At 38.4% G+C, this 26,335-nt stretch overlaps 1 long non-coding RNA gene across 1 annotated transcript in view; it reads right to left on the reverse strand.

Annotated features, from left to right (window-relative positions):
* LOC117005645 overlaps positions 1-26,335 on the reverse strand; it is an 82,260-nt gene that overhangs the window by 42,251 nt on the left and 13,674 nt on the right. The window contains exon 4 of the long non-coding RNA XR_004419861.1: positions 6,144-6,287. This is a non-coding gene — a long non-coding RNA (uncharacterized LOC117005645). The remainder of the gene's footprint in view (positions 1-6,143; positions 6,288-26,335) is intronic.

Consider the following 26,335-nt stretch of genomic DNA (forward strand, 5'->3'; position numbering starts at 1 on the left):
TTACTTCTGGAATTTGGGATCAGACTTTTTGACAGCCCTCAGCAGAGCATGCCCTCATGAGAGTGCAGGAGACAACTCCAAGCCAGTTCTCAGAGTAGTTGGATACCCAGGTAAACACCCTCATCACTGCTGGAGTTCCTGAAGTGCTGAGTTTCTGGAGGGTACCTCCTCTCCTGATTTTTTCAGGGATCATTTAAGCACACTAAAAACATTTTAGCAGCTTCTGTGTCAGGGATTGCAGGAGGTCTACCCCACAAGAACAATGTCATCTGTTTGGAGGAAAATACTTCGTTCAGACACACTCTTTGCCTAACTCAGATCTCTGAATCTGGATTCAGCAGCCTAGTCACCACATTTTTAACTTCTTCTAAGCCTTTTGAGACTCCTAAGCTTTTTCACTGTGGTCTGTGATTACACTTGACCTTTGAGTAGGAAACATAGAGTAAGGGAACAAAAGGGTCCTGCCAGACACAGGCTGTCCTGAACAAAAATATTCTCAGTAAACAGGCTGACTCCCTGCAGGTGGAAAGTATTGTCATGGTGAGTCTAGCAGATTCTGGGGAACATCAGAGATAAAATGCTGTTATCACTGAGCCCTGGATCCCCTTCTGTGTAGGGTTATCTGGGGAATGTCCTTTCATCCCCTCACTGCAGTCACCCACTATATAGAGTGAAAATGTGATTTAATTCAATTCCACACTCTATCAATTTTCCAAAATCCTCCCTTCTGACACGTGAAGGTAAATGTTTCCCCTCTTGCACTATATCCAAATGCTTGTGTGTAGAAAAATTAGGTCTCCATAGGGTATAATTTTGAAAGGTAAAATAAAGATCGGAGAGTCCAAATGATCTCACTTGCATGATCTAATGCTAGTAATCTACTTGAAGAAATTTGCAAGAAACAAAATCCCAAATTTCTTCTGAATTTTGAACACAGGTAATTGCAGGATTGTCAGTCCTGAATAGTTCATGACACTGGGGAGGAGGAATACTGAAGATATAGCTGCCTTGGATTCATATCTTGGATCTTCAGATCTAGTCTTGGACCATTCTGGCACCTCATACAAGTTTGCTTACTGAATGTAAACACGGGGCACCAGATGTGAGGTTCAAAAACCTCCGGTGCTTTTGACACACCCTTCGTGTCGGGTTATTTTCTAATAAAGCAAAGCAGCTAATGTGAGGTTAGACCTCTGGTGCTCTTTATGTACCATTCGTGTCAGGTTATCTTTAAATTATTAAAGCAGCTAATAGTTGCTAAAAGGCTGTTTATTACAAAGTGCATCGCTCTTAAAAGCAAAGTTACAGCTGTTAAAGTCTATGCTAAGTTTTGTTACACTAGAGCCCCAAATGGAAGTAGAAGCTGCTCCTGTCAAGGTCCTGGGAAGCTGATGTTACTGTGGCAGCTCCTGTCTTCTCGGGTGATGAAGATGCTGGCAAACAAAGTAATAGCGAAATAGGAAACAATGGCAATAAGCAATGGCAAAAAGCAATGGCATAAGAGCAATGACGTAAAGCAATGACATAAATCAATGACGTAAAGCTGTGGCATAAGCAAAAAGCAATGGCAAAAGCACTGACTCTCCCTAATACATAATCTTATATAGGATTTTTCTAACAAGTTAACACATAAACTTAAACCGCTACTACTTAACTTTCGAGAATTTTAATTTCTTAACACGTTAGGATACGTACAAACTATGTATGCAATCTATCTTGTTCTATTTGAAAAATGTAAGCAATATTCTTACTGAAGTTCTATTTTGTCTTAGTGTCTAACAAGGAGCTTCTGGAGCCTCTACTGAAAACATTACTGTGTTTGTTAACCCTCACTAGAACTTGTTCTACTCTGGCATCTTAAACCTTTTACTTACTAAAAGCACTACAACTCACACTGAAACTTACTTATTAACTTACTCATGCTAAAACTCAAACTTACACCTCTACCTTATGTGTAAATACCTTAACGTACTTCAATGCATACAAAAACTTTAATTCAATCCCTGCACTCTAATTTCTCTCTGAAGAATTCAGAGAGAGAACTGGCTCCCTGACTCCAACACAATTTTCTTATTTAAATAAATGAATTACAAAACACATCAATACCAAAGGGATACCTGCTATATTGCCCAAAAGCAACATTTTTTTCTAAAGCGAATACAGGCATTGGGGAATACATTTTATTGTTCTATGTGTGAAAAGTCAGGTTCGTGGAGGGCTTCAAACACTCTCCAACACAGCTATTGTTTCCTTCCTCAGAGTGTTCAGAACAATGATGAGTGCATGCAAGGAGAAGGCAACAACTTGCTCTTTTGTTGCTGGGTTGCTATAGCTATTTGCTATTCTCAGTTTTAAGTATAAATTGTAATTCTATTGTGAAGTTATGATATATCACATTAATGTTTTCAGCCCAAATAAAAGTACATGCTTAAAGAATTGTGTATGTTAATATTCATAAGACTGATTAGTTTATCTGGATCTTTATTTCACAGGTTCTTTGGTGTCACTTTATCATGCTAATAAGTATTCAGCACCTGAAACTTTTAAAAGTATTAAGTTATCCCTAATTGCCTCTATGCCACCTTCTCCATGGCTAAATACACACTAATCACTACACACTATTGACCAATTTATATTACAACTCTATCTCAGAGTCTGGATCTGCCCATTCAAATGACCTAAATACCAGCTCTGTCTCCACAATATGTTTGAAGGGAAGCACAAAGGAAATAGGAAAGTTTATTTCTAATATTCCCGCCTTCCACCTTTTCAAATGCATGAATAAGCACTTCTGCTTTTAAGGTATGTACTGTGAACCATGGCTTTAATTCCTCAGGACTGACAGGCTGAGCTCAAACACCCCAATACTATTAATAGTCCAGTCCAACAGCTTCAGTCCCAGCTTTCCTGTTTCTCCTCTCTGTGCAGGGAGAAGGGGTGGTGTTTACATTTCTTATACATGCTTTCTTATTTCTTCACCCATCATGAGTTTAGCACCAACAGCTACAACTCTATTCTGAACCTAAGACTTTCCAGTAGGAGTTGAAATAGCACAGGTCAATAACACTTCCCCAAGAGAAGATAAAATATGTTTTCCTATTAAAGTTAGACTATTGCACAGTTGTGATTACCCTATGTCAATTTTAATCAGCTACTTCACTCCGATATTGCTTAAGGAAAAAAAATAGAAAATAATATAATTTTCTCCTCAAATCTGTCATCAAGAGCACCAACAGCCATCTTAAAAACTTTTGCTCAAAACACAAGTTTTGCCAGTCTCAAAGGCTGTCATCTCTGAGGTACATTGAACTAATTAGTAATTTAGCAGGAGTAGAAGGAAAGAAGTTCACTTCAGGCACTTTGGTAGACAGACAAAGAACAAAGTTCCTTTACCTGTATTAATACTTTAAAAAATAGAATTAATGTCCTGCAGCAAAAATCAGTACCTGGAATGATTTTATGGAGTCTGTGCTTAATTTGAAAATATTCACACACTAAAAATATTTAATGAAACTAATTAAGAAACATATTGATTTCCTTTCAACAGAAGGAAAACAATACTAATAAATAAGTAATCCTAATGTATTATAACAAAGTCAGACTTGCCAGGATTCCAGACAAAGGCTAAAGCATGGCAGCGTCTGCCTCCCACCAATGAAATGGTGATTCACACTGGAATGTATCAGGGACAAATCTCTGTCCATCCCCTCCCCAACTGTGGCAGCCACAGGATTTGCCCCAAACTCTGTTTCACTATTCTGTTTCCATTGTTGCTGTCATACTGATTGGAGTTCTGCCTATTTTCCTAGGGAAATTGGATGATGCCACCATCAGAATATTTTGTTTTCAAACACACAACATGGTCCATCCCATTTCCAAAGCCAGGATGGACAATCCTTTGTGTTGCCAAACAGAATCAATTATTTCAGGTATATTCAAGAGAAAAGAACAAAGTCTTCTTATATATACACCCACCTCCCAAGTCAGCCCATGGCTAGTTGCCCTGATGTGTGACAATCTGTGCCCTCTAAATCAAAGTTGTTTCAACCAGCCCAGAATTGTACCCCAGCCCAGAATTGTACAACAAACTTTGCTCTTTCCCAGCGAGCTCCTAGTCCACCTAGTTGAAATGCCTTGCCTCCAATAGCCCAGTTGCATTGGAAGAAGAGTATTATCTATTGCAATAATTTTGCACAATTTTTAGAATAATATTTATGCACACAAAAATAAATTAAATATCAAAAGTCAGTATCCAGCTAGTCATTATTGCCTAACACCTAATGCCTGACACCTAATGCATAAAGTCAAATGAATAAACACAGAAAGGTTTTTATGTGTGATTAAAGAGCATTCCAAGAGTGATTAAATGTACTCTATTGACCTTTATTTTTTATGCTTAACCTTTCAAACAAGCAGTTTGCATGATAAGAGCTTTCAAATTTTCTGCAAAATCCTAGTGATTTAGAAAATTATGCAGTAAACTGATATAAACTGTCTGGGGTTTGGGACTCTAAGTCTGTTGTTTTAAAATTACTTTCCTTGAATCACAATGCAAGATATTTTTCAAGAGAATTAAGTAATAAGTATCGGTTCTGTGGTGACGATGAACAAGTTGGCATTACAGGTGAACCTTTGCATTACTTAATCTTTTCTTCTTTCAGCTATCATAACCAAATAGAAAACCACTGCACAATTTCCCTAATCACAAACTACAGTTCACTTGCTATATTTAGGTGGATTTCACTCACTTTGGTGCCATAACACTGTTGTATTCTCTTGCAGGACCAAAAATTTCAATTTGGTAAATTGTTTATGAATGCAGTGAAAGGATTTCATTGCTCTTTTAATATATATGAGACTAATCTCATTTCTGTGGGAAGCAAACTACTGTGTATAGATATCCTTACCTCATAGGTGGATGGTCGAAAATTAGTAGTCAGAATGGTATTTTTACTCCTCAGATATTTTTTACCACATAATCAGAACACAAGGCATTCTAGCTCTCATTGCTTGAAGTATAATTAGACAGAGCAAAATATGAAATGAAGGAAAGAAAAATTATGTGTTCAGTGTCAAACCTTTCCACACTTGCTGAAGCTGGGCACTCCTCTGACTCACAGATCCTTCTGACACCTGTAACCCTGCTGCAAGGGATAATGACTGCATAAAGAGGAAGGACGAAGTGAATTTTTGCAAAAGTATCTAAATTCCTAAATGTGTTTTGTAAAAGTTTTGTGTCAAGTGATTTGTCTAAATTGGCACAGGCACTTTTCAGAAGAAGAGGGGGTCCTCTGAGTCCCAGAAAAGTGGTTTAATTACCTCAGCCTTCTTCCTTAGCAGGAGCTATAAGGCAATAGAATAATTACATAATAACAGGGCTTAAAAGCTCATCATTTAGACCACGAAAAGTGAACTGAAGAGTTGTAAACTGACATTTGGAAAGGTGACCTGAATGGAAAGCAGATATTTTTTCAGTCACTTATTCTCTGAGCTGCAAAATTTGAATTCTAAACTACAGTTGAATGTAACCACTGGCAATTATTATTTCTTAAATACCTTAAAAAAGGATGAATATATGAATTTTCTGCTGTCTGAGGATACTAGTACTAGAATGGTATGGTATAATTTAAAAACATTCTGAAACAGGCAAAGTCTCATCCTATTTCAGTTTCTTAATTTTACTTGTAAATTTTCACCAACATGCCATAAGTAAACTGCTTGCAGCATAATTTAATCATTTGCCAGACACAGTCAAATAAGTGAGATTTCTGGGTAGGCCATTTGTCTTGGATTTGAATCCAAATGACAGAATTATTTGGATATAGCACAATTAAGTCTGTCCAGTTATGATGGCCATTTAATGAGCTTCAGCAAGGCAGAAGGGAGTTGGCTCTACCTGTCTAACCAGGGTTTTAATATGCCATAAAGCTAACACAATAAATAATTTAAGTGTTGAAACATCACAAAGCTAAGACTTTCCCAGTGACTCAGTAATGTGGATTGTCACACATGGAGACAGCCATTAAGAATCCAACCAAAAACAAAGTGAAAAAAGTAGATCACAATATTTGACTGCTAAATATTACAAATGTGCTGTCTCTCTTCACAGGAACATGTTATGGTTTGAGATAGTTGTAACTCACTTGACAGGAATGTTGTGGCTCTGCCTATAGGTCTGCTCTCAGGTGTCATGTTGCTAGAAGGCACAGTCCTGGGCAGGAGCGAGTGGATGAATGAAGGAAGACAGGGAGCACCTCACAGAGTTGTAGCAGAAATCACACGCTGCCCTATTTTAAACAGAAAACCCAAATGATTTCTATCAGACACTAAATTAACCCAGCAGGGATTTCTGACTGTTCCAGGCAGAAAACTACGTTATTCATAAGAATAATTGGATATTCGAGAGGTCGTCATGTTTTGTGCCATGAGTCGTAAATGTTGGCTCATCCATAAAGGATTATCATGGGGTCTGTGCCTCTTTACCAAGGCAATTATGCAGTTGGTTAAGTTCAGCAATGCCCTGAAACCTAGCTTTAGGACAGAGCCAAGGTCCTAAACCAACAGGAGTTGGCCTTTCCAGTGACAAGCAGGAATGAAGTTGGCAGCATTGCCCTAGGAGCCTCCTCTGTCGCTTATTACCAACTAAAAGGAAATGGAAATTATGCTGGAAATGAGAAATGCATGGAGGTGAGGGGGATGAGAGGACTGTCCACCTTTTAGAAGGAAATGTGAAAATTACTCTTAGTTATGGTCCTCCAGGAACAAAGCAGGATATGATTTTTACATCTGCTAAATTTTCCAAGTCCTCTCTTCTCTTTGGTGACAAAAATACATAATTCAAAGACAAAACATTTTTTCACCACCATAAAAAGTTCACAAGTTAGGAGGTAATTGCATTAGCACGCTGAGAAAAGAGAAGAGAATGCAAGAAATCCTGATTGGCGTTTCTCAGTTTAAAAGGAATTATTTTCCAATACCTGAGCATGCCCAGAGGAGCTAGTCTCTGAGCAGCTGTGAAACAGAACCTTTTTACTTCAGGGTTAGTGCAGGGAGCTCATTAGCACAGCCTCAACCCTCGGCTAAACAGCCTTGTTTGCATATTGAAGCAATAGAATGTGAAGGTGTTAAAAAGGAGGAATTGCAGCCGCTACTCCTGACTGACATGTCTATCTGGGCTCTTGTGTTTACAAGAGAATAACGAAGCTGCCCCAAAGCCCCTACTGGGCCTGATTATTATGCAGAGGCTTCTTAGATTATGTATAATTGATATCCATTTTCCCTCCAGCTAACCAATGGCAGCTCTCAGGAGTAATGCTCACTCTCCTGCATCTTACCAAGCAAGCAAACACTGGAAATTGCTATCTTTTGCTAGGCTTAATAATTTTTAAAGACCAAAAATTGACATTTACATTTTTCAGAAGCATGGATTACTGCACTGTTGGTGGGGTTTTCCTGCTAATAGCAATCAAACAGTGGAGATACTGTATTTAAGGGTGATGACGATGTGGGGCTATGTTTGGGTATCATTTCTATATATTTATGTACACATAAGTTTAATGGACTGTGTATATAACATGTGAATGCCCCAGTTTTTCCATACAATAACAATATGGCAGCGCGAAATGCAAGGGCAAATTCTGAAAGCTTACCTACTGCTGGTTTTTGTGAAAGATTTGCAAGGTGAGTTATGCAGGCAAGGACATTCTTTCAATTACACTTACTGGTCCCCTTTGTCTACTTACTATAGTTATCTTCCTCCTTACAATTTAGGCCAAATATTCAATTCCTAAAATTGACACAGGCATGAAATTAAGTAGTGCAGTGCTCATTTTTTATTGCTCAGATATTTCTCTCCTCTTCTAAGAGAAAATCCCATTGAAGTTCTTCCTCAAAAATGAGATATTACATTTAGCCTTTCAATTACAAAGTTATGAGATATGAGAAAAAGGAGGGTTTTATTTCATTGACCAATTTTTTGGGTTTGGGTTTGGTGATTTTTTTCCTACTTCAGAGCTTTTGAAAAGATATTTGTGTGGGAGGATTGGGCACAATAGTTTTAAAGTTTTTCCAGTAAAGAGTTGATCTTGAAAATGAAATGCTAATAGCTTGAGATAAACACACAAAGTCTGCATAACCTTCTCAATGTGCTGCACTTCAATCCTGACCTTCAGCCTTTTTACTGTTTTGGTCCTGGATATCTCTTCAGCACAAGCTGTCAGTTGCATGGAGAATTTTTTATCCATACAAATAGTTTCCAGAATAAGGATGTGTCCAGTCCAATCATTTTCATGTCACCTTTCTCTCTAGAGGTGAAGACCCAGCTCACTAATCCTTTCTGCTACCTAACCTTGGCAGAATTTTAATTTCAATCTACTCTCTGAGGAGAAGCACAAGAAAATGCAAGGAATATTAATACATGGGCTGAACTAGGTTGAATGTGTAAAGGTGAAGTTTCTTTCAGTCACTTGTATATATACCTATTTAAAAGCATAGCCATTATGAGTACACTAAACCCCCTCTCTGCACAGAGCAAGGCAAATCAGCAGAAAGGAAGATCGTGAATTAATGCAACCACTTACACCTTCAGATTCCCTACCAAAAATCTACATACTTATTCCATGCACTGAATATCTGAGCAAAACTAGATAATAAGAAGCAAGGAGCATACAACATTTACCAATTTTTGTTCCAGTAACTTTTCAGAAACCAGAGAGCAGGCAAAAAACTGAACAGCTTGCAGCTGCCCTTACCTTAGCATACCTGCCTTTATGTTACAGAAACATAAATAGACAGAAACCAACGGTGGCAAAAAAAATTCTGCCTAAAGAAAAGGCAGGAACAGTCCCAACAGGCAGTCATTCATATAATGATCTCCTGACCTGTATTTAACAAAAACTGCACACTAGTTCTAAGAAAGAGTGAAGTCAAATAGTCATTTCAGAGTTGCACCTTTGGCCAGTGGACCACAGGACTGCAGTCTGCACTGTCACACAAGGATTTCAGGCCACATAATTACATTCCAAGCAGTGTCAGTCCTGCATTGACTGTGTAAATCTGTTAAGAGATAGAATAGGTCATTTTTATAATGTAAGCTTCTGGTTTTTGCATAAACCTCTGCAAAGTGGTCGCTGCAGGTCTACAGAGAGCTTCCTGGTCACATACATCTGTCTCTCCACCTCCTTTCAGGTGCTAACTTTCATTAAAAGAAGCTTTAATTATATATTAATTTATTACTTATTTATTACATAGTGCTTTTCCATGCCAAGAACTGCTGAGCTTGCCATACATATCCTATTTGATCTCTGGGAGGAAAGGAAGAAGGCTCTGTGTCCATGGATGGGAGGGGCATGATCTGTATTGAGATGCAGCCCACATTATGAAACACTTAGGTCACATCCAACACTTATAAATCTCAGGAGTGGCTCTATTATAAGGCATGTTTGTGTTTTTTGAGATGCTCCTCAAAGGCATTTATAGTACTCTGCTATCACCTCTCCTTGGTACAAAAGTTAGCAGAAAGACAGTCTCACCTTTTCTTTTGCATTTTCCTTAAAAACACTGAAGCACAACCCTTCTTGGACCTCCACCAGTGTCCAAAAGAGGATACAATGAGTTCCTTTTCTTCAGAAATAGGGAACCAGCTCACTGCTCTCTGTTTGTGGTCCTTCTGCAGGACTCTTTCGTGAAGAGGGAGCACACCTGGCCTGATTTGCTGTGTACTTGTAGAAGCCATTAGTAGAGATAGAGGCTGGCTTTAATCATACAAAATTTGAGCTGCTATGGTGATGTAACTCTTTTCCTTCTATCTTTGTCTCTATAAGTGTAAAATAAGGACACAAAGCCTCCCTTCTGAAGTGTAGACTCTGTATCTCAGTATTCTTCCCCTGAGAAGAGATATAACAAAAATGAATGTTTTCCTTTCATAATGGAGAGTACTTTCCAAAGTCTATTTACCATCACAGGCAGAATATTTGTGCTGACTGAAAAAGATGATAATCAGCAAATGTGCCAGGTGATGTACAGACTAGAATTTTGGTCCAATTCTCTGTATGACCAATCAACATCAATTAAGAAATAATCAATGTTTGGCCCATGAAAGTATTAACTTACATATTAACACCTAAAAGGCTGACTGAAAACCTCATAAGACATTTTTCTCTTCCTTTACATTTGATTTTAGATTACACCAGATTTTTCTTATCCCAAGTTGGTAATTTCCCAGGTCCAGAGTAAACCAAGGAGCACAGCCATACATGAAAATCTACATTTTAAATCAGGCAACACATCTTTTCTATTTATTCTGTGCTTATAATTTTGTTTGGTAGTAACAGGGGCCTTTTGAGTCACAGCTTCTGTACCACCTTGATGGCACATGGCCCACAGATGAAGCTGTAGCATGAAAACAACTGCAGGACATGTTTATAGTAAAGAATAATTGAAGGCCCTGGAACCTAAAATCCAGAATAAATTTTAGCTTTCAGTACACTCTCTGTTCATTACTATTCAGTGGAAGTGCCATATACACAAACAATAAAAAGTTTACTCTTGGTACTAGAATTCTCACCTGCAAGAAGGTAAAACACTCTAAAGTGGAGAAAAAATAACTACTGGAATGAATATTTAATGACTTCTTCAAGAGGTTAGCAAAGGAAAGGAGGAGAACAAAGTTTGCCCTTCAAAGACTGCTCTTGTATAAGGTCAGTGAAATTTGTTTTACAAGTCTACTGAAATAAAACATAAATTCCCTCTTAATTAAATTGTTCCTTTCTTTGTTGCTGCTCTCAGACACACTGTGAAACACCTGAAACTTTCTGTATCCTAAAGAAGGAGGCTACATTTTTATGTAAGTACAGAAATAATTATAATCTCTTTTGCAGTGAAAACTCTTTTTGTTACATATTGTGTCCTACTTCAACAAAGGAATTTAGCACAATCCATTTGCACAAGCCAGTGTCCAGAGCTACCTCAACTTTTCATTTCCTCTATACCTTGCTGGGCTATAGCTATTGTGTGTTATCTGAATCTCGCTGACCTGAGTGCCTTACAGAATGTTATTGCCTCAGAATTTACATAACTTTGTGTACAGGAATCACAAAGAAAATATGACAAAGTAAAGCAATGGCCTTTGAAGAGACATTAAAAGTACCACTGTGCAAGACAATCACTTCTCCCAGCTCAGTGAGCTAAAATTTCAAGTCGTAAGAATCTGTTTATATCTGGAAAAACATAGGTCCTAAAGTTTTCAAGGCACTATAAAGAACAGTCACTTATTTCTTTTCAAGACTGTTAGTCTTTCTATCTTTCATGTTTATCACTGCATTTCTCTTAATTTCCTGCCAGACCAGCCACATGGATGAATACCACAGCAACAAAAGAAAACTTGCACAGTCAAGTGCTGCTTACTGGGGCTGCTTTGCTCCTCAGAAGTCCTTTTTCAGGCAGCACCTCATTGCTGCAACAAATTAATCACCAAAGCCCAGGTCTAGTAATGAAGTGCTATGGATTTGCAAAAGTTTGAAAGGCATTACATCTACTACCTGAAAGAAAAATGAGGTGAGTGCTCAGCCTGGGAAAATTAGCACAGCAGCTCTGTCAGAGACCAGCCATCCTCTGGAGCAGTTATTAGCGAAGTTAGCAAAGTCTCAAAACCCTGTGGTTCATTTTTGGCCTGTGTCAAAGAGTCATGTCTATAGTTGCACTTGAAATCTAGAGCTGCATGGATCTTGGGTTGCCACTTACCACAGGTTTGGTGAAAAAAAAACTATTCTCAAATACTGGCTTTAGCCTGATCTTTGTTAGCACTCACAGAGGCTGAGATTCAAATACAGGTTACTCTTTAGTCTATTTTCATCCTTCCCCTTTCTAAGCCTGTCATAACTTTTATCATGTTCTGAAGGAAAAATCGTGATGTTTATCCCATCATTCAAGGGGCTAAATTAATTCTATTCTATCTCAAAAGGTTTTTGCATTTTGCCACTGTAAAATCAGACAACACTTTTGGGAGATAGGACAGACAGATGTCTTTGGATTTCAGCTAAAACAAAAGGATGAGGAAAGCACATAAATGTATAACTATGGCATTTCCTGAGTCCCTCTGAAACACCCTGCAGAAACATTCAGCATATGTCTCCTGTGACACTTGAGCCTCAATCCAAGGCTGCTATAGCAATCAGTCTCTTAATGCTCCTCTGAGAGCCCTGCTCCACTCAAGCTCCACAGCTCCCTGCAGAGGAAGAGTCAGCAGCTCCCCTGCAAAGTGGTGTTGGTCCAAGCTTCTCACATGAAGATGGATCAAGTGCAAAAAATCATTCACCACCAAACAGACCAGTTCACTTCTTGCAGGATGGATACCTTGAGGCTGAGGTTGGCTGCTTGCAGAGCCACGGGAGCTCAGTCACAACAATTTTGCTCTGAATCCACTGAAGTTACACTATTTTTCTTTCAATTACTATTACTGCAGCTGAAAGTAGAATCAATGCCAAGTAGATTGTACTGCTGACTCAGCAATTGGGAGCTAATAGAAAACATGCATGCCCTCTCCTTTTATTGGAAATTTATGTCTCAGCAATAAAGAAGAGAGAAAATGAAGAATATATGGTGAGGTTTCTTATTAAAACATCACCAAGCATGTCAAGTGCTGAATATATAGTGCATAAACACATCAATCTCTGCCTCTCAGCTTTTTCTAAATCAAGACATTCTCCTATCTCTCCAGGCATTACATTTTACTTACTTTCAGGATAGTAGAATTGCCTAGATTTCATGGCCTTTTTCAGGATCACAATATGAGCCATTAAGCAAAACATATCCATTCAAGATTTTGTATTTAAAAATAATTTCTAACAATATCAGATCCATGTCTCTGCATTATTCCAGGATATTATTTAACAAATTTTGGCAGAGTAAGCAAAGAATATATTTGATTTGGTTTCCTTTATATTTCAGACACCTGTAAATATGCATACAAAGAAAGCACTGAGCATAAACATGTTTGTAATAAAGCATACTGTGGGAATTCATCTCATCCACTTATAAACAGAGACTCAAATTAAGGAAGTTCAAAAGAAAGCACATGTCATCCCATCATAGGTGTCTAAGGCAAGTGTAACACAGCTGAGTTGGCTCAGTGTAGATGTCTAATATTAAAATGCCTGAAATTAGAGAAGATGAAGACCCACTACTGTGTGGTAGACCAAGACAAAGGATTTGGGTCAGTGTGGAAGGACTGGGACCACCTGTATGAACTAACTTTTGTTACAAACTTCAGAAGATATATACAGTAATTTCACGATTATAAGCGGCACCATTTTGACTAAAATTTTGGTCCAAACCCAAAGTGCATCTTATAATCAGGTGCGGCTTATATACAGACAAAGAACAAAAAGTTGCTGTTTTATTTTGGAGGACAAGTGCCTGCTGCGAAAGGCAGGAACTTCTCTTTGAAATGGAGAATGTAAACCCCCTCCCTCCAAATTATTATAATTTTGAAATCAAGGGGCTTTCAGGCAAAAATATGGGAATTAGGAATAACAGTTATTTTCTAGGGAAATTAAAATAGAAATACAGTGCTACAAAGAAACCAACTCCAAACCCTGACAGAGTACAACCTGACACCCCACCAGGCAGGGTGTTGGCAGCAGTCCCATTAAATGGTGGCTGCATCCTCCTGCAGTGACAGATGTGATTCAGTTGGAGCAGTGCTCCTGTACAAGATGCAGTTTCCCTCCAGAGGTCCAGTGGTGATGTGGAGAAATCCGGTTTCCCTCTGGAGTCCAGTGGAGAAAGGGGCTACCTTAGTGTCCCAAAACCTCTGTTTTTATCTTGGTAAGAAATGTTGGGCTCTTCCCCCTGGCTGGAGCAACTTCCAATGGGATGCAGTAATTTTATCAGTCACACAGTGGGACTCAATGGGCCATTAGCAGAAAATGACTCCCTGGAGGAAGGATGGGTTGTGAAAAGATAAAGAACAATGCTCTGCCTGGTTTCAATGGATGACCCATTAGCAGAATATCTGCTGTTGAGATAAGGATCACTGCCCCCACCCTCAACAGATGGTGATAGAATAGATACCTTTTATCACACACCCTGTATTGTAACATGAGGCTTATAATCAGGTGCGGCTTATATATGGAAAAAGAATGAAAAGTTGCTGAAACCCAGAAGTGCGGCTTATACTCAGTGCGGCTTATAATCGTGAAATTACTGCCCCTGTTATTCTTGGGGAATTTCCTGACCACAGTAAATAAAAGGGATTTGTAACAAAAGAATATATCGTCATTCAGTTAGTGAAGTAATTTATTTGAGAGATCATGTACAACACTCCAGTGTTCAAATTCCTTCTCCTGTGACATATAAGCTACTGTATGAAATTTAGAAATTAGTATTTATCTACATCTAAAGCACAGGACAATTTTTAAGTGTGCTGGGCAGCAGCAAACTTTCAGTAATAGACTGATCCCATAGCCCAAGCATGAGAACTTTTCTTAACCAAAATTACTTCTGCATACCATACCTTTATCCAAGCCTCACCTCTCTGACCTTATCAGTGTCTCTCATTTACCATTTTTTTCTTTTGTGTTACATCAGAAATCTATACATTTTTGATACATTAAGAAGGCTGAGTTGGACTTTCTCCAAGACTTTTAGATGCTGGTATTGAGAGAAATAGCCATAATAATTATACAGATAGGACAGCCACTTTAAAAAAACAAAAAAAAACAAAAAAAAACCAAAAAAACAAAAAAAAAACCTACCCATTTTTATGTTTTAAACACTTTATGTTTTAAAACACATGTTTCACCAGAAGAGAAAATGGGATGGGATATGTGGGTACATTAAGAGCTCAGACTCTCTTCCAGGATTGAAGAATCTGGGCATGGCCAACAATCTGCTATCTGTGGAAAACCCTACACCATGAGAACTAACAAGCAGTCTAAATAAAGAAATTAGTATAGATAGTAAGGTCTCCCCTGAATTCAAAGTAACAAAACACCTTTATGCAGGCAACAATCCTTTTAACCATCAGTCATCAGTTAATTCATAGTTGCCGTAGCAGAAAGCAACTGAAGTATTTCAAAGAGTGTCGTTTCAGAATTGCTGCCAGAAATTGGAGATGAAGGCTTATCAGCATGGAAAACACAAATCTGGCACAGACCTCGTGTAAACTAAGAGTAGCAAGAAAAGAGAGAGGCTGAAGTTCAAATGCCCTTTTTTGTTCTGTTCCACCCTGCTTTGATATTTTAATTTCTAAGTTTGAATCACTGGAACACAGTAGCTGGTCCCTTGTCTTAGTCAGTGTTTGTCTGGCATCTACCAAAATGAAGCTTGATCTGTGGTTCCACTTTCCAGGCATTACAATACGAATGTGTAAACAGTAAGCTTATCATTCATTGAGCTGATATTTTTCCTATTAACCTCTCTTACTAAATTTTTTTCTATATCTGCTGTATTTCATTGGGAAATACAAAATCTATGAGGAAGACTAAATAGTAATAAATAATAGTAATAGTGAATAAATAAATACTTCCATGAATATCTTCCTTAATAAGAATTATTATTCAACGACCAGCTCCAACAGGAAGCTTCAGTTGACAAAGTCTGTGCTTGCAACAAAAAAAATCAGAAACATCTCCATGTTAAAAGTCAGAGAAGTTGTGATAGGGAAATTAGGATGGTCTACAGATACAAGCATGGCAAATTGTTTAGCAGAAGATGATGTTCTGCCATGACACCAATTTTTATAATTAGAAAAAAAGCAGATGAGTTTTCCTGCACACAAACTTCAGAATGCAGTGTTATTCTTCATGGTTACATATCACATTGCATTATCACCTTCTGTTCTTCTTAGTTGCTTCCACAGGTCATAAATATTTATTCCACTGACATCTCCAACTCCATAGAATTAAAGCCATCTACCATGTAAAACAATTTTGTTTATAGCCTAGGCTTTGCTTCTACCAGCACAAAGTCTTTTTATATCTCTATTATAGTAGATATATTATGGTTTTTTTCTGTACTCCTGTTGCCTAATGAAACCTTTCCCAAAATTGTGCCATGCACTCTAAAACCACAGCAGGAAGCATTCTTACATTGAAAGTTTTGTTACCTAAATAAAGAAAACAAGAGGAGAATGAAAAAGAGGGCATGTTACAGCTGCGGAACTGAGACAAGACTGATTTGCTCAAAAGTATTTTCCAAAGACATACAATAAATCAGTGGCAAAAGGTCTGATTCCTTATTCCCTATTCAGTCTCAAACTTTCCTTTCTTTTATTATTTCCTCTTCTACATGATATTACTTACCCATATACATGAACAAGATAACTATCACAACTATTATGCTATGCTACTCTATAGCACTAAGGATGAATAAAAATGCAGGCTATGGAGTATCAGTTTTATACTGTGCTTTCAAATGTCACAGATCTCCACCCAAAACTGCTCTGCATCCCTGTTTCCATAGTAACAAGATAACATGAGAGGCTCTGGTGTATGTTACTGTCTCTGAAAGAGTCCAACCTCGAGATGAGAATAACATATCGGACTTTGTAAATGAATTCTGATTTGTGCTTTTCATGCAAAATATATCCCTGAATGAGGTACCGACTTGAATAGTGAACTTTTTCAATTTGATGATAGTAAAGATTACAGATAGAAAAGAAAACAGGTTTTAATGTGTAATGAGGACTTGAAAATGCTTTTCCTTTTAGATAAAGGAGCTATAAGGCAACAGATTCCCATGCCAAACTAAAACTTTTTATAGCAAATTGACAGGAAGGAATTAAGTGGTGGTACTGGCATATAAGGACCAGCAAAAGACTGTAGAGAATTTTTAATACAGACCAGTCCCCAAAAATATAGCTGTTGGCTGAGGAAAAGGTGTGATATGAGATCACTCCATAGTACAGATGTAATGGTAACAACCCAGGTGTCTGCACATCCCAGGAGCTGAGATCTGGGAGATGACAGACGAGAAGTAAAAGAACCCAATGAGAGGACAGCAAGCTACAGTGGAGCTGTGAAATAGGAACAGGTACAATGGAAAAGGAGCTGATTTGTGTGATGTGGTCAGAAAACTAATGGGAATATGTACGTGTAGGCTGCAGGACAGAAGAGGCAATAGTACTACAAAGGTACTTAAGAAAAAATCACATACTAATTATAAATAAATAATACAAATTGAGCTCCAGGAGCCATTTTTACTACTCCTTAAAATTTGACCTGAGGTACAGAAATACCAACAAACCTCTTCCCACTGCTGAGCTCCAAAACCCACAACATAAGCTCACTTCCTGATCTTATTTTTGGAACATTTTTCAGGATATCAGGTGTTTCATAGAATAGTTTGAAGTGCAAAGTACATGTAATAGGTTGTAAAACATAGGAAATTTTCTGACTGGCTCCCTGTGTGGCAGGAATGTGATTGAAATACTGTAATATGATGCATTCTTATAATTCAATTACTTTTTTCATATAGTCTCTCTGTTTGTATTTTTTGTCTACGTTTTGATGTCTGAAAGTTAAATTGATTCAAAAAGTCTATGGAGTTGGAAGAGCTTCCATGTGAGTCACAGAGATGTGCATGGCTGGACTTGTACTTTCCTGCCACATGTATCTCTTTTAATGGTTCCGACTTCAAGGGGCTGACAGCATTTCTTCATTTGATCAATAGCCTGAGCAGTTGCTACGTGCTCTGGTGTGTACAATGGAAGGGGCCCAGCACTGCTGCCTCTCTCAAAAAAAGCAATAAGAAAAAGTCACTTCTATCCTCAGCATTTCCTGTATGGCAGCTCTTCATCTGTGTTGAATGTCACTAAATGCAGACTGCAGCTCCTCATGGCCACGCTGGAGCAGCAGCAGCGCCGTGCTGGTGAGGTCAGCACCACTGGAGAGCACAAAGGGGGGCTTTGCAGCACCCAGTACACAGCCAGTCCAGAAGAAATTAAATTACCTCCACTAAAACACTGGCCAACCCTCACTGCAAGGAAAGTCTTCAGTTAAATGCTCTTTTCTTCACTCAAAACATTGCTTCACATCATTTGCGAGAGGAACATAGGGAAACCTTTGTAAAATCATGAGAGCTGGGGATAGACTTGTGTGAAAGTATGAAAGTGTAGCTGTATAGTCTACTGTGAAATAGTTTTCCACATAAAATAATCCATTCTCCTATTCCTGTTCCATTCAGGCTGGTGGGGACTCAAGTGGCTCTAATGAGACATGACCAAGCAAAAGGCAGACACGAGAACTGAGTTTCAGCAATAATGTTTCTCTGGGGCTGGTTATGCTCCTGAGTTTTAAACACCACTCACTTATTGAAGGATGATAACTGAAGTGAGGATGAGTATAAACATGTAACTGTATGTTAACAAAAGCGGGATTTGCACCAAGGTATCCAGTTATCTCACTTCTCTCCCAGTGAACCAGTCCTCTGACATGCCCTGTGAAAGCTTTTCTTCTTCCTCCCTCACTGACAGCTCTGAGCATCCTTTTCATCCAGAGGTCTCTGCCACTTCAGGTCACCTGCTCTACAGCTGACTTTTGCTCTAGCCCTGCTCAGGTTTCTAGGGAGTTCAGAAATGACCTTATGTTTTACAGAATTCATTCAATCTCTCAAACACAGTAAGGAATTTCAGAACCTATTGTATGCAGTGCCTGTCCATAATATGGCACACCACAAAACTTCCTGCCCTACCTGCAGATTATACAGCTGACATGTATTTAACCTGCAGCACATGCAAGAGCAAGAAACAGCTAGAAATTTACCTCTTAGTACAGACATGAGAAATATGAAAATCTGGTAAATTATTATGGAACCAAGCTTTCAGTGGAAAACTGACATTATAGTAATGCTGATAAATTGACTGTCATAGGTGTTAGGACCTGCTATGGAACTCCTTCACACTTTGCCTTGCAATGGAACTTGCTAGAAGATAGTCTTAAGCTGCACCAAGGGAAATATAGGTTGGATACCAGGAAAAAATTTTTTACAGAAAAAGTGATAAAGTACTGGAATTGTCTGCCCAGGGGGGTGGTGGAGTCACCATACCTGTTTAAAAAAAGACTGGATGAGGCATGGTTTAGTTGAGGTGTTAGGGCATGGGTTGGACTCGATGATCTTGTAGGTCTCTTCCAAACTAGTGATTCTGTGAATTCTGTGATTCTGTGATACCAACAGGACTCCAGTCTCCAACCCTAAGCTTGATTTATCCCCACAATAGCAAACTGGAATGATATTCTCTAAAAGGAGATTACTCAGATTTGCTGGGTGAGATAAGTAAAGCAAAACCTTTGGAAGCTATTTCACTCCTTCACGGGGAGAGTTTGAAGGGGATGCTTTTGCAGAGTTTTTTGTTTTACTGAGGGGATTTTTTTGACGGTCCTTATTTGCAAGCCAGCAAGTTTCAGTGACTTCCTACATTGACCCTACCTCACTTGGTCTCCAGACAATTATTCTTCTGTTCATCACTTCTAAATACTAGTTTTGAATCTGATCCTTGTTGCAGATCATACCCCATACTGCTGTCCCAACTCCTTGCTTCCTTCCTGTGTTTTACCCCTTTCTGCTAGGGAAGAGTGTAATTTTTATTTTCTTCCCAAATGCTCTAGAAGCAGGCAGGATAACAAAAAGTCATTTTCGTTTTTACTATTACAGTACACAGAATGTGCACAACAAACTGAAACAAACAAACCAAGTGACTGTATCAGAGTCCCTGGTATGGAACAAAATAATATATTTCTTTCATCAGGATTCCCACCTGTGACCTGACATTGTCTATGAACCCTGGATGAGGTTTGTATTGTTAGATGTCTGCAATGCAGTGGTGTGGGACGGATACCAAAAGGTTTTCTTAATAATGAGCTAGAAGGAAACTGGCACTTGAGGATGAAATTAATTTTTAAAATTTGAAATGCTTGGTTTAGGCTAAAATGTAAAAAATCTTGTTTATTAAGGCTATGTCTTAAAAGACCTGGTGGCTGTATAGGAGCACAACATTAATTTGATTTCTCCAACACAATCCAGACACAAGTGGATCAAAAGTGGAAAATATATGCCATATATTTATTTCTAGAAGACTTACAAAATTGGGGGGTTAGTTCCTCCTGTTGATCATGCACGGTTGTATTAATTGCCCAAATGGCTTAAGATACAGTCCTCTGTAAGGAATAAAACCATGTAATGAAAAATAACATCAGTAAGTGAAGAATGCACTAAGGAACACATTGAGAGAATGGTAGAAGTATTTTAGAACATATTTTAATGCCTGCCAGTTATGGAAAACAAGATACTTAGACTCTCTCTATGCTTCATTGTTTTTATTTTTTAATTCTTCAATAATATAATGTCCTATTATAATCAGAACAAGCAAAAACATCCAACTAAAGCCAACTATAATTTCATCATCCAGATCTTTTTCTTTAATCTCCCTGAAACTGCAGGTTATTGTTTTGGACAGGTGAGAATTTCCCATTCAGTAGGGGCTCTGCAGCCTCATGGAGGTAATCCTCTGAAAAATTAGAATAATTATGATTATGCTAGTCCTCAGGTTACAGAAGAAGCCACATGCTTATTTTCCTGCAAGTCTACTGGAAATCAGTACTATCTATCTTAAGAGTGAGTTCTTTGAATAAGAAAGAGTAGGGAAACTTTTATACTGGTGTTCTTGGAAGTTTTGCATGTGATATTTCATTAGCCTCATAGATCTCTTGGTAATGCCTGGGATCTTCCTAACTCAGTCTAACTACATACCAGGTTGTTAATACTATAACATGTTGCAAAGTTTGCTGTAGTTATCTGGATCTTCAGAGAGAATTCAGCTAGTTAGCATTGACATTTAGAATATAAGTTCATTGTTTTCCTTTTCCTTTATTTTTTAACTCATTCTGTACCACACAGACAGTTTTCATAGGCTTGAAGCTGTTCATATTGTAATATCATATTAAACTGAAAATTGAGACATATAAAGATATATAGATACTCATCCTGTATTCCTAGTCTTCTTGTCTAAAACATATCAACATTAAAAACTTTCATTTCAGAGAAAGTCTCAAGAATGGTCTGCTTTCCTCTGTTGGTTAGGAAATTTAGACTTACGCTTAACCAACTCTTCAGGAAAAAGAAAGAGAGAGAAAAGTAACATTATGCATCCTCCATGGGCTGTATATTGTCAGTTACTCTGGAGGATTAGAAATCCAATCTTTTGCCTATAAAAGCTTCCTATGGTTGTTTTGCTAAGAGCAGAGTTTGTCTTCAGATATTAGAATTTAGTAGTTAGTATTAGAAATTATATTAGAATATTAGAAATTAGTAATTAGACATTAGAAATTAGTAATTTCACGAGTATAAGTCATACCCTTTTGACTAAAATTTTGGTCTGAACCCAGAAGTGCGGCTTATACTCCAGAGCGGCCAATGCATGTACAAAGTTCAGGAATTTGCCAACCCGGAAGTGCAAGTCTGCAGCAGCCTCAAGCCAAGCCGGAGCCCGCCTGGCCCTGAGCCGAGCCAGTAAACCCCGCGATCCTGTGATTCTGTTACTAATTGGCAACTTTGTGAAAGTTGCACGCGGATCCTCACTGCAAACGAAAGTGCAGCTTATGATCTGGTGCGGCTTACATGTGGACAAAGAACGAAAAGTTGCCGACACCCAGACGTGCAGTTTATAATCCAGTGCGCCTTATACTCGTGAAATTACTGTAATTGCTTCAATAGCTCTTCAGCTCAGCCCCAATTCCTGCAAACTCAGTTTTCCTTAATGCCTGCTGCATTCATGGGTTTCCTGTGTCCTTTCTAAAGACAGGTCTGCACAGTATTGGTAGCACCATCCTGTTAGCTCCTTCTCCTGGTGTCCTATCATGCTGCCCAGGAACCTGCTGTTATGTGACTCAGTTTTCATCACTGTGTGTAGGTGAGAACAGAGGGTCACAAAGAGCACATGGAATGCTTAGGGGAAGAGTACAGAACCAGACACAGTGCAGGACTAATACTTTGTGATGTGTCTGCAGCATTTTCCAACCAGAGGTATAGAGAATTCCCCTAGCAAAGACTGAATCAGGCCTATTATATCTAGTAGCTACATATATATGTATTTCTGTGTCTGTGTGTGTGTGCATGTCCATATGTGCACACATATATACGCATAAAACATTAAAATCCACTTATCTATTTGTCTCCATAACACTTTGTGTGAAGAAGTTCCAGGTATTGTTTTGCTGGCTTCTTGTTACATGGTAATTTTCAGCTCTTGTATTGTAAAAAAATGGTAGAAAATTATTATCTATCCCCTTCTCTGATAGTGATTTTCTAGCCCTCTCTCATATTCCTATTGTCTTTATTTCAGTGTCTCTTATCTGAAGTAAAAGGCCTTAATTTATTTACTATATGCTGACATTGAGATCTCTTTCACATTTATTGCCATACTTCTTGCTCTTCTGCCTAAATACATTTTGGTCAAGGGGGATATCAAAAATCTTGGCAGTGTTTAATATGTGAGTTCACCTCTGATTTACAAAAAAAAAATCCCCATACATCTGTGTTCTGATCTTCTGGTCTCTGCCTCCTCCCTGACAGCATGAAACCATCCCAAAACCTGCATGGTGAGGAGGATCTTCTCAGAGCTAGCTGGTGGGAAACAGAGCAAGGAGATGCAGCCACTAAATCCCACCCTTCTCTGGGATTTCATGAGCTCCAGATCAGGAGTGAAAAACCCTTCTCATGAGGAGCATTCTATGGCATCATGTATAAAATACTGTATTTTACACAGAGCACTCACTGGATCTGGGAGAGCTCTGGTCCAGTCTCTCCCTTTCTGCTGTTGATGATTCCAAGCCATCCTTCCCAGCTCCACAGGAGCACCCACGAGGGTGAACCTATAGGTGCATCTCCTCCCAAGTGACACCTGGACTGGTGGGGAAAGCATCCAACCCTCCTCAATGAGGGGATTTTGTACGTTTTTTTGTAAGCTTTAAAGGAAGGGATAGAGAGTGTCTAGAGGAGTAACAGGGCACTCTTCAGAGGGATGAAACCTGGATTTGAATCCACTGAATGTACGAGCTAAACTGAGGTTTTCTGCATGCTGGTCAAAAGCTCCAACTGTGAGCTACAATACAAAGGGAAAAGAGTGTTTATACGTTGGAAAGCAAAACAAAAGTTTTGTTGAAAGAGGGGGGGCATCAGAAGTTATTCTTTACTCTCAAATTCCCAATGCAAAAACTTAATTTTTGTAAATTTGTGTGAATAAACATGGAAAATTGTACAGTATACAGTGAGACTCTTTCAAGAGCAGAAAAGCAAGACATTCTTTCCTATTTTTCCAGACATACACAGCCTTCAGAACTGAGATTTCTAACCGAGTATAACAGCACAAAAGTAGGGAAGTTTAGACCAACAAGTTGCAAAATCTAGCACAGAGAAAGACAGGAAATTTTTTGTCTCTTTTTCCTTGCTTTGTTGGTAAATTTTTCCTCTAGATATTGGAAATGAACAGAGCAAAAGGAAAGGTGGGCTTGAATTCAGAAGACCTGAAGCTTTGATCTTGAAAAAGTTAAAAGTCAGAGCACAGAGAGTACACATATCACTAGGTCAGGGGAAGTGATGTCACACTCATAATGAGCAACAACAATGCTTCTGAAAAAAACTTCAAAAAATGCCCCCTAGATATTACATCAAGGGGTATGTTTGCATGTTCACTGCCTCCGAGCAAGCTTTTATATTAAACTACTTTATGTGCAAGACTTCCAGATCGTTTACAGGGCAAGTGCTTAGGAAAGTAGGGGCTTTCCAAGCGCCTGAAAAGATTGTCTGACTGATTGTCTGTCTACAGGTTTTCTTTTAAAGCTATTTTAAGTATATGATCCCATCCCAGCTATTTAACTCAGGAACCTGCCAATCACACACTGCCTAATTGAACTCTCGGATACTGTAGGATTGCCAGCCACAAAGCACATGAACAAAAATGCGAAGAAAGGGTTTTCTGCTGTTATTTCATTCTTCAAATCCAATTTGAAAAGGTCAAATTTCAGATTGCACAGCCCCATCGAGACTCAGGAACTAAACTGGGACAATCAAAAAAAAATTAAAAGCTAATTTTTTCTTCCATTTTCAAAAAGCGAGAGGAGATCTTTAATACCAGTTACTTGCTGGGGTTGATTGCAAGGTCTTAGGGTGGGGAAAGGACAATGAAAACTGAAAAAGGGAGACATGAGTCAGTTTTTGCACTGCTGAGCTGCTAAATGATGACTGACTGGCTGTATGACATCCCCTTCAGAGACACTTGTAATCCTGCTTTGTCTTGTTTGATTTTTTTTTTCTTCAAAGAGAAAATAAGGAAAAACAAACAGAATTAGGGTCTAAATAAGAGAAAATACTACTGGAATACATTCTACAAAAGACTAGAAATAAACTGTATTTCACAACGGTTGGACTGCGGTTCTGAGCCAAAGCCCCCTGAGGTTAAGTGAAAACGTCCTTGATTTCAACATGTCAGAACCTAAACCTCAGTGTTTTACGGAAATGAGAGTGGCAGTATTTATCTTGGCATGTATTAAACAAATTCAAACTTCTTATTTAATCAGCATACAAATGCATTATCATTGTTTCTATGTTTATTGACTGCATAAACATGTGTGACCTCAACTGGTATAAAACCCTAGGACTCCACCAACTCCAGTGGAGTAGTGAGAGTTAATGTCAGCAGAGAGAGCTGAACAATAAAGCAGAAGGGACTTTACACAGTCATGGCCATCCATGCCCTTAAATGAAATATGGTTGGGTGAGCTCTTGATATTGGCTGAAGAGCAGTTACTCTAAGGAAGAAAAAGCATTTGACCACATATGCTCATGTAGCTGACGGTTTGCAATTGTAATTATCTCCAAATGTTATCAGCAGTATGTTTTTGACATTTAAGGGTGAGTGTTAATTTCCTTATTTACAGAACTTCTTCCATCCAGTAACAGTCAGGTTGCACATTTTACATAGCTGTCTACTGGATGTTTTACTTCCAGTGGTTTTTTTTTTTTCACCTGAGGCACTTCAGTCATGTAACTTCAGCAATCAATTTTGGCTCAAAGCAGCACAGGCCTCAGTCACAGAGAAGCAAGTATTTGCATGCAAGCTTGCTATTAAAGCACCAGGGAGAAGACTGAATACACAAAAGCTTAAGAAATTGGAATCTGAGTTGAATCATCACACAGTCAGTTAAATTACTAGCCCTGTAATTAGCCTTTTTGGAGGTCTCTTAATTGTTAATCCCTTTGCTGGTTATAATTGCTTTATTGAATCTAAATTAATCCAATTTTTAAAGAAATAATCATGCAATTCTAATGGCTACATAAAATTAAAAATATGGAAACAACTTTGAGAACTAATTTAGATTAGACTCTGTTGAAAAAATTAGTCTTGGGAATGGTATTTTGGTGGGTTTTTTGTGGGAACATTGTGTTGCAAGGATGAGAGGGGTTAATATTTCATTTACACAGTGTATGCAAAGCAGTTTTATTTAAAAATTCACTAGATTGGGAGTATCCACTGCATATGGAGAGTAAGTCGGGGCCAAGTCAGAACTGGATATATGCCAAGGAAAGAGAGCCAGCGGTTAGACATCTGTAAAGTGTTGGATGGGATGAAGACAAAGGTAAAACACTTTGGTTCATTACACATATAGACTATTTCCTAGCCAGTCATGTAAATCAAATTTTCCATACCAAAACCACCATATCTAAAGATGGACATTTGCATATTTTTCAGTACACAGAAATTTTATTTGGTCCCATAAGGACTGACTTAACCTGAACATACCACTGAAATACCCAAGGTCTTATCTGACCCAGTCTGGGATAGAAAAAAAATATATCATCCAGGTGTCTGGGACTTCCAGCACTATTAGGAATTACCTCATTATCCCACAGCACTATTCTTTATCCCTCATCAGATAAAGAGTATAGGGGGAAGGACATGGAAACATGAGAAGGAGAACAGATAAAAGGAAACTAGGAAGAAGAAAAACATGTTGAGTCTTAATTGAGCTTGGAGAGGAAGCAGGAGGAGAAAAACATGGTTGGATGGCTTATGATTTATTCTCTTTAGTGATCTATGCTTGCAGTAGATTGAAACGTGCTCTTGTTCCTAATATATATTTTATTCCTTGTTTATCAGATGTGAAGTCAAGGATGGACAAGTTTAAGTTATGGGTAAAGTATGACATTTCTTTAGAGCCAATCTCAATGAGGAGTTATGTTGTAGAGCCCAGTGAGCAGGTTAAAATTTTCCAGGGAGTTACACATCATTCTACCCTGAGCCTCAGCTCAAGGAATACACTTAGTGTATTACAATAAACATTTA

Source organism: Catharus ustulatus, chromosome 1 (assembly GCF_009819885.2).
Source record: "Catharus ustulatus isolate bCatUst1 chromosome 1, bCatUst1.pri.v2, whole genome shotgun sequence".
NCBI lineage: Eukaryota > Metazoa > Chordata > Aves > Passeriformes > Turdidae > Catharus > Catharus ustulatus.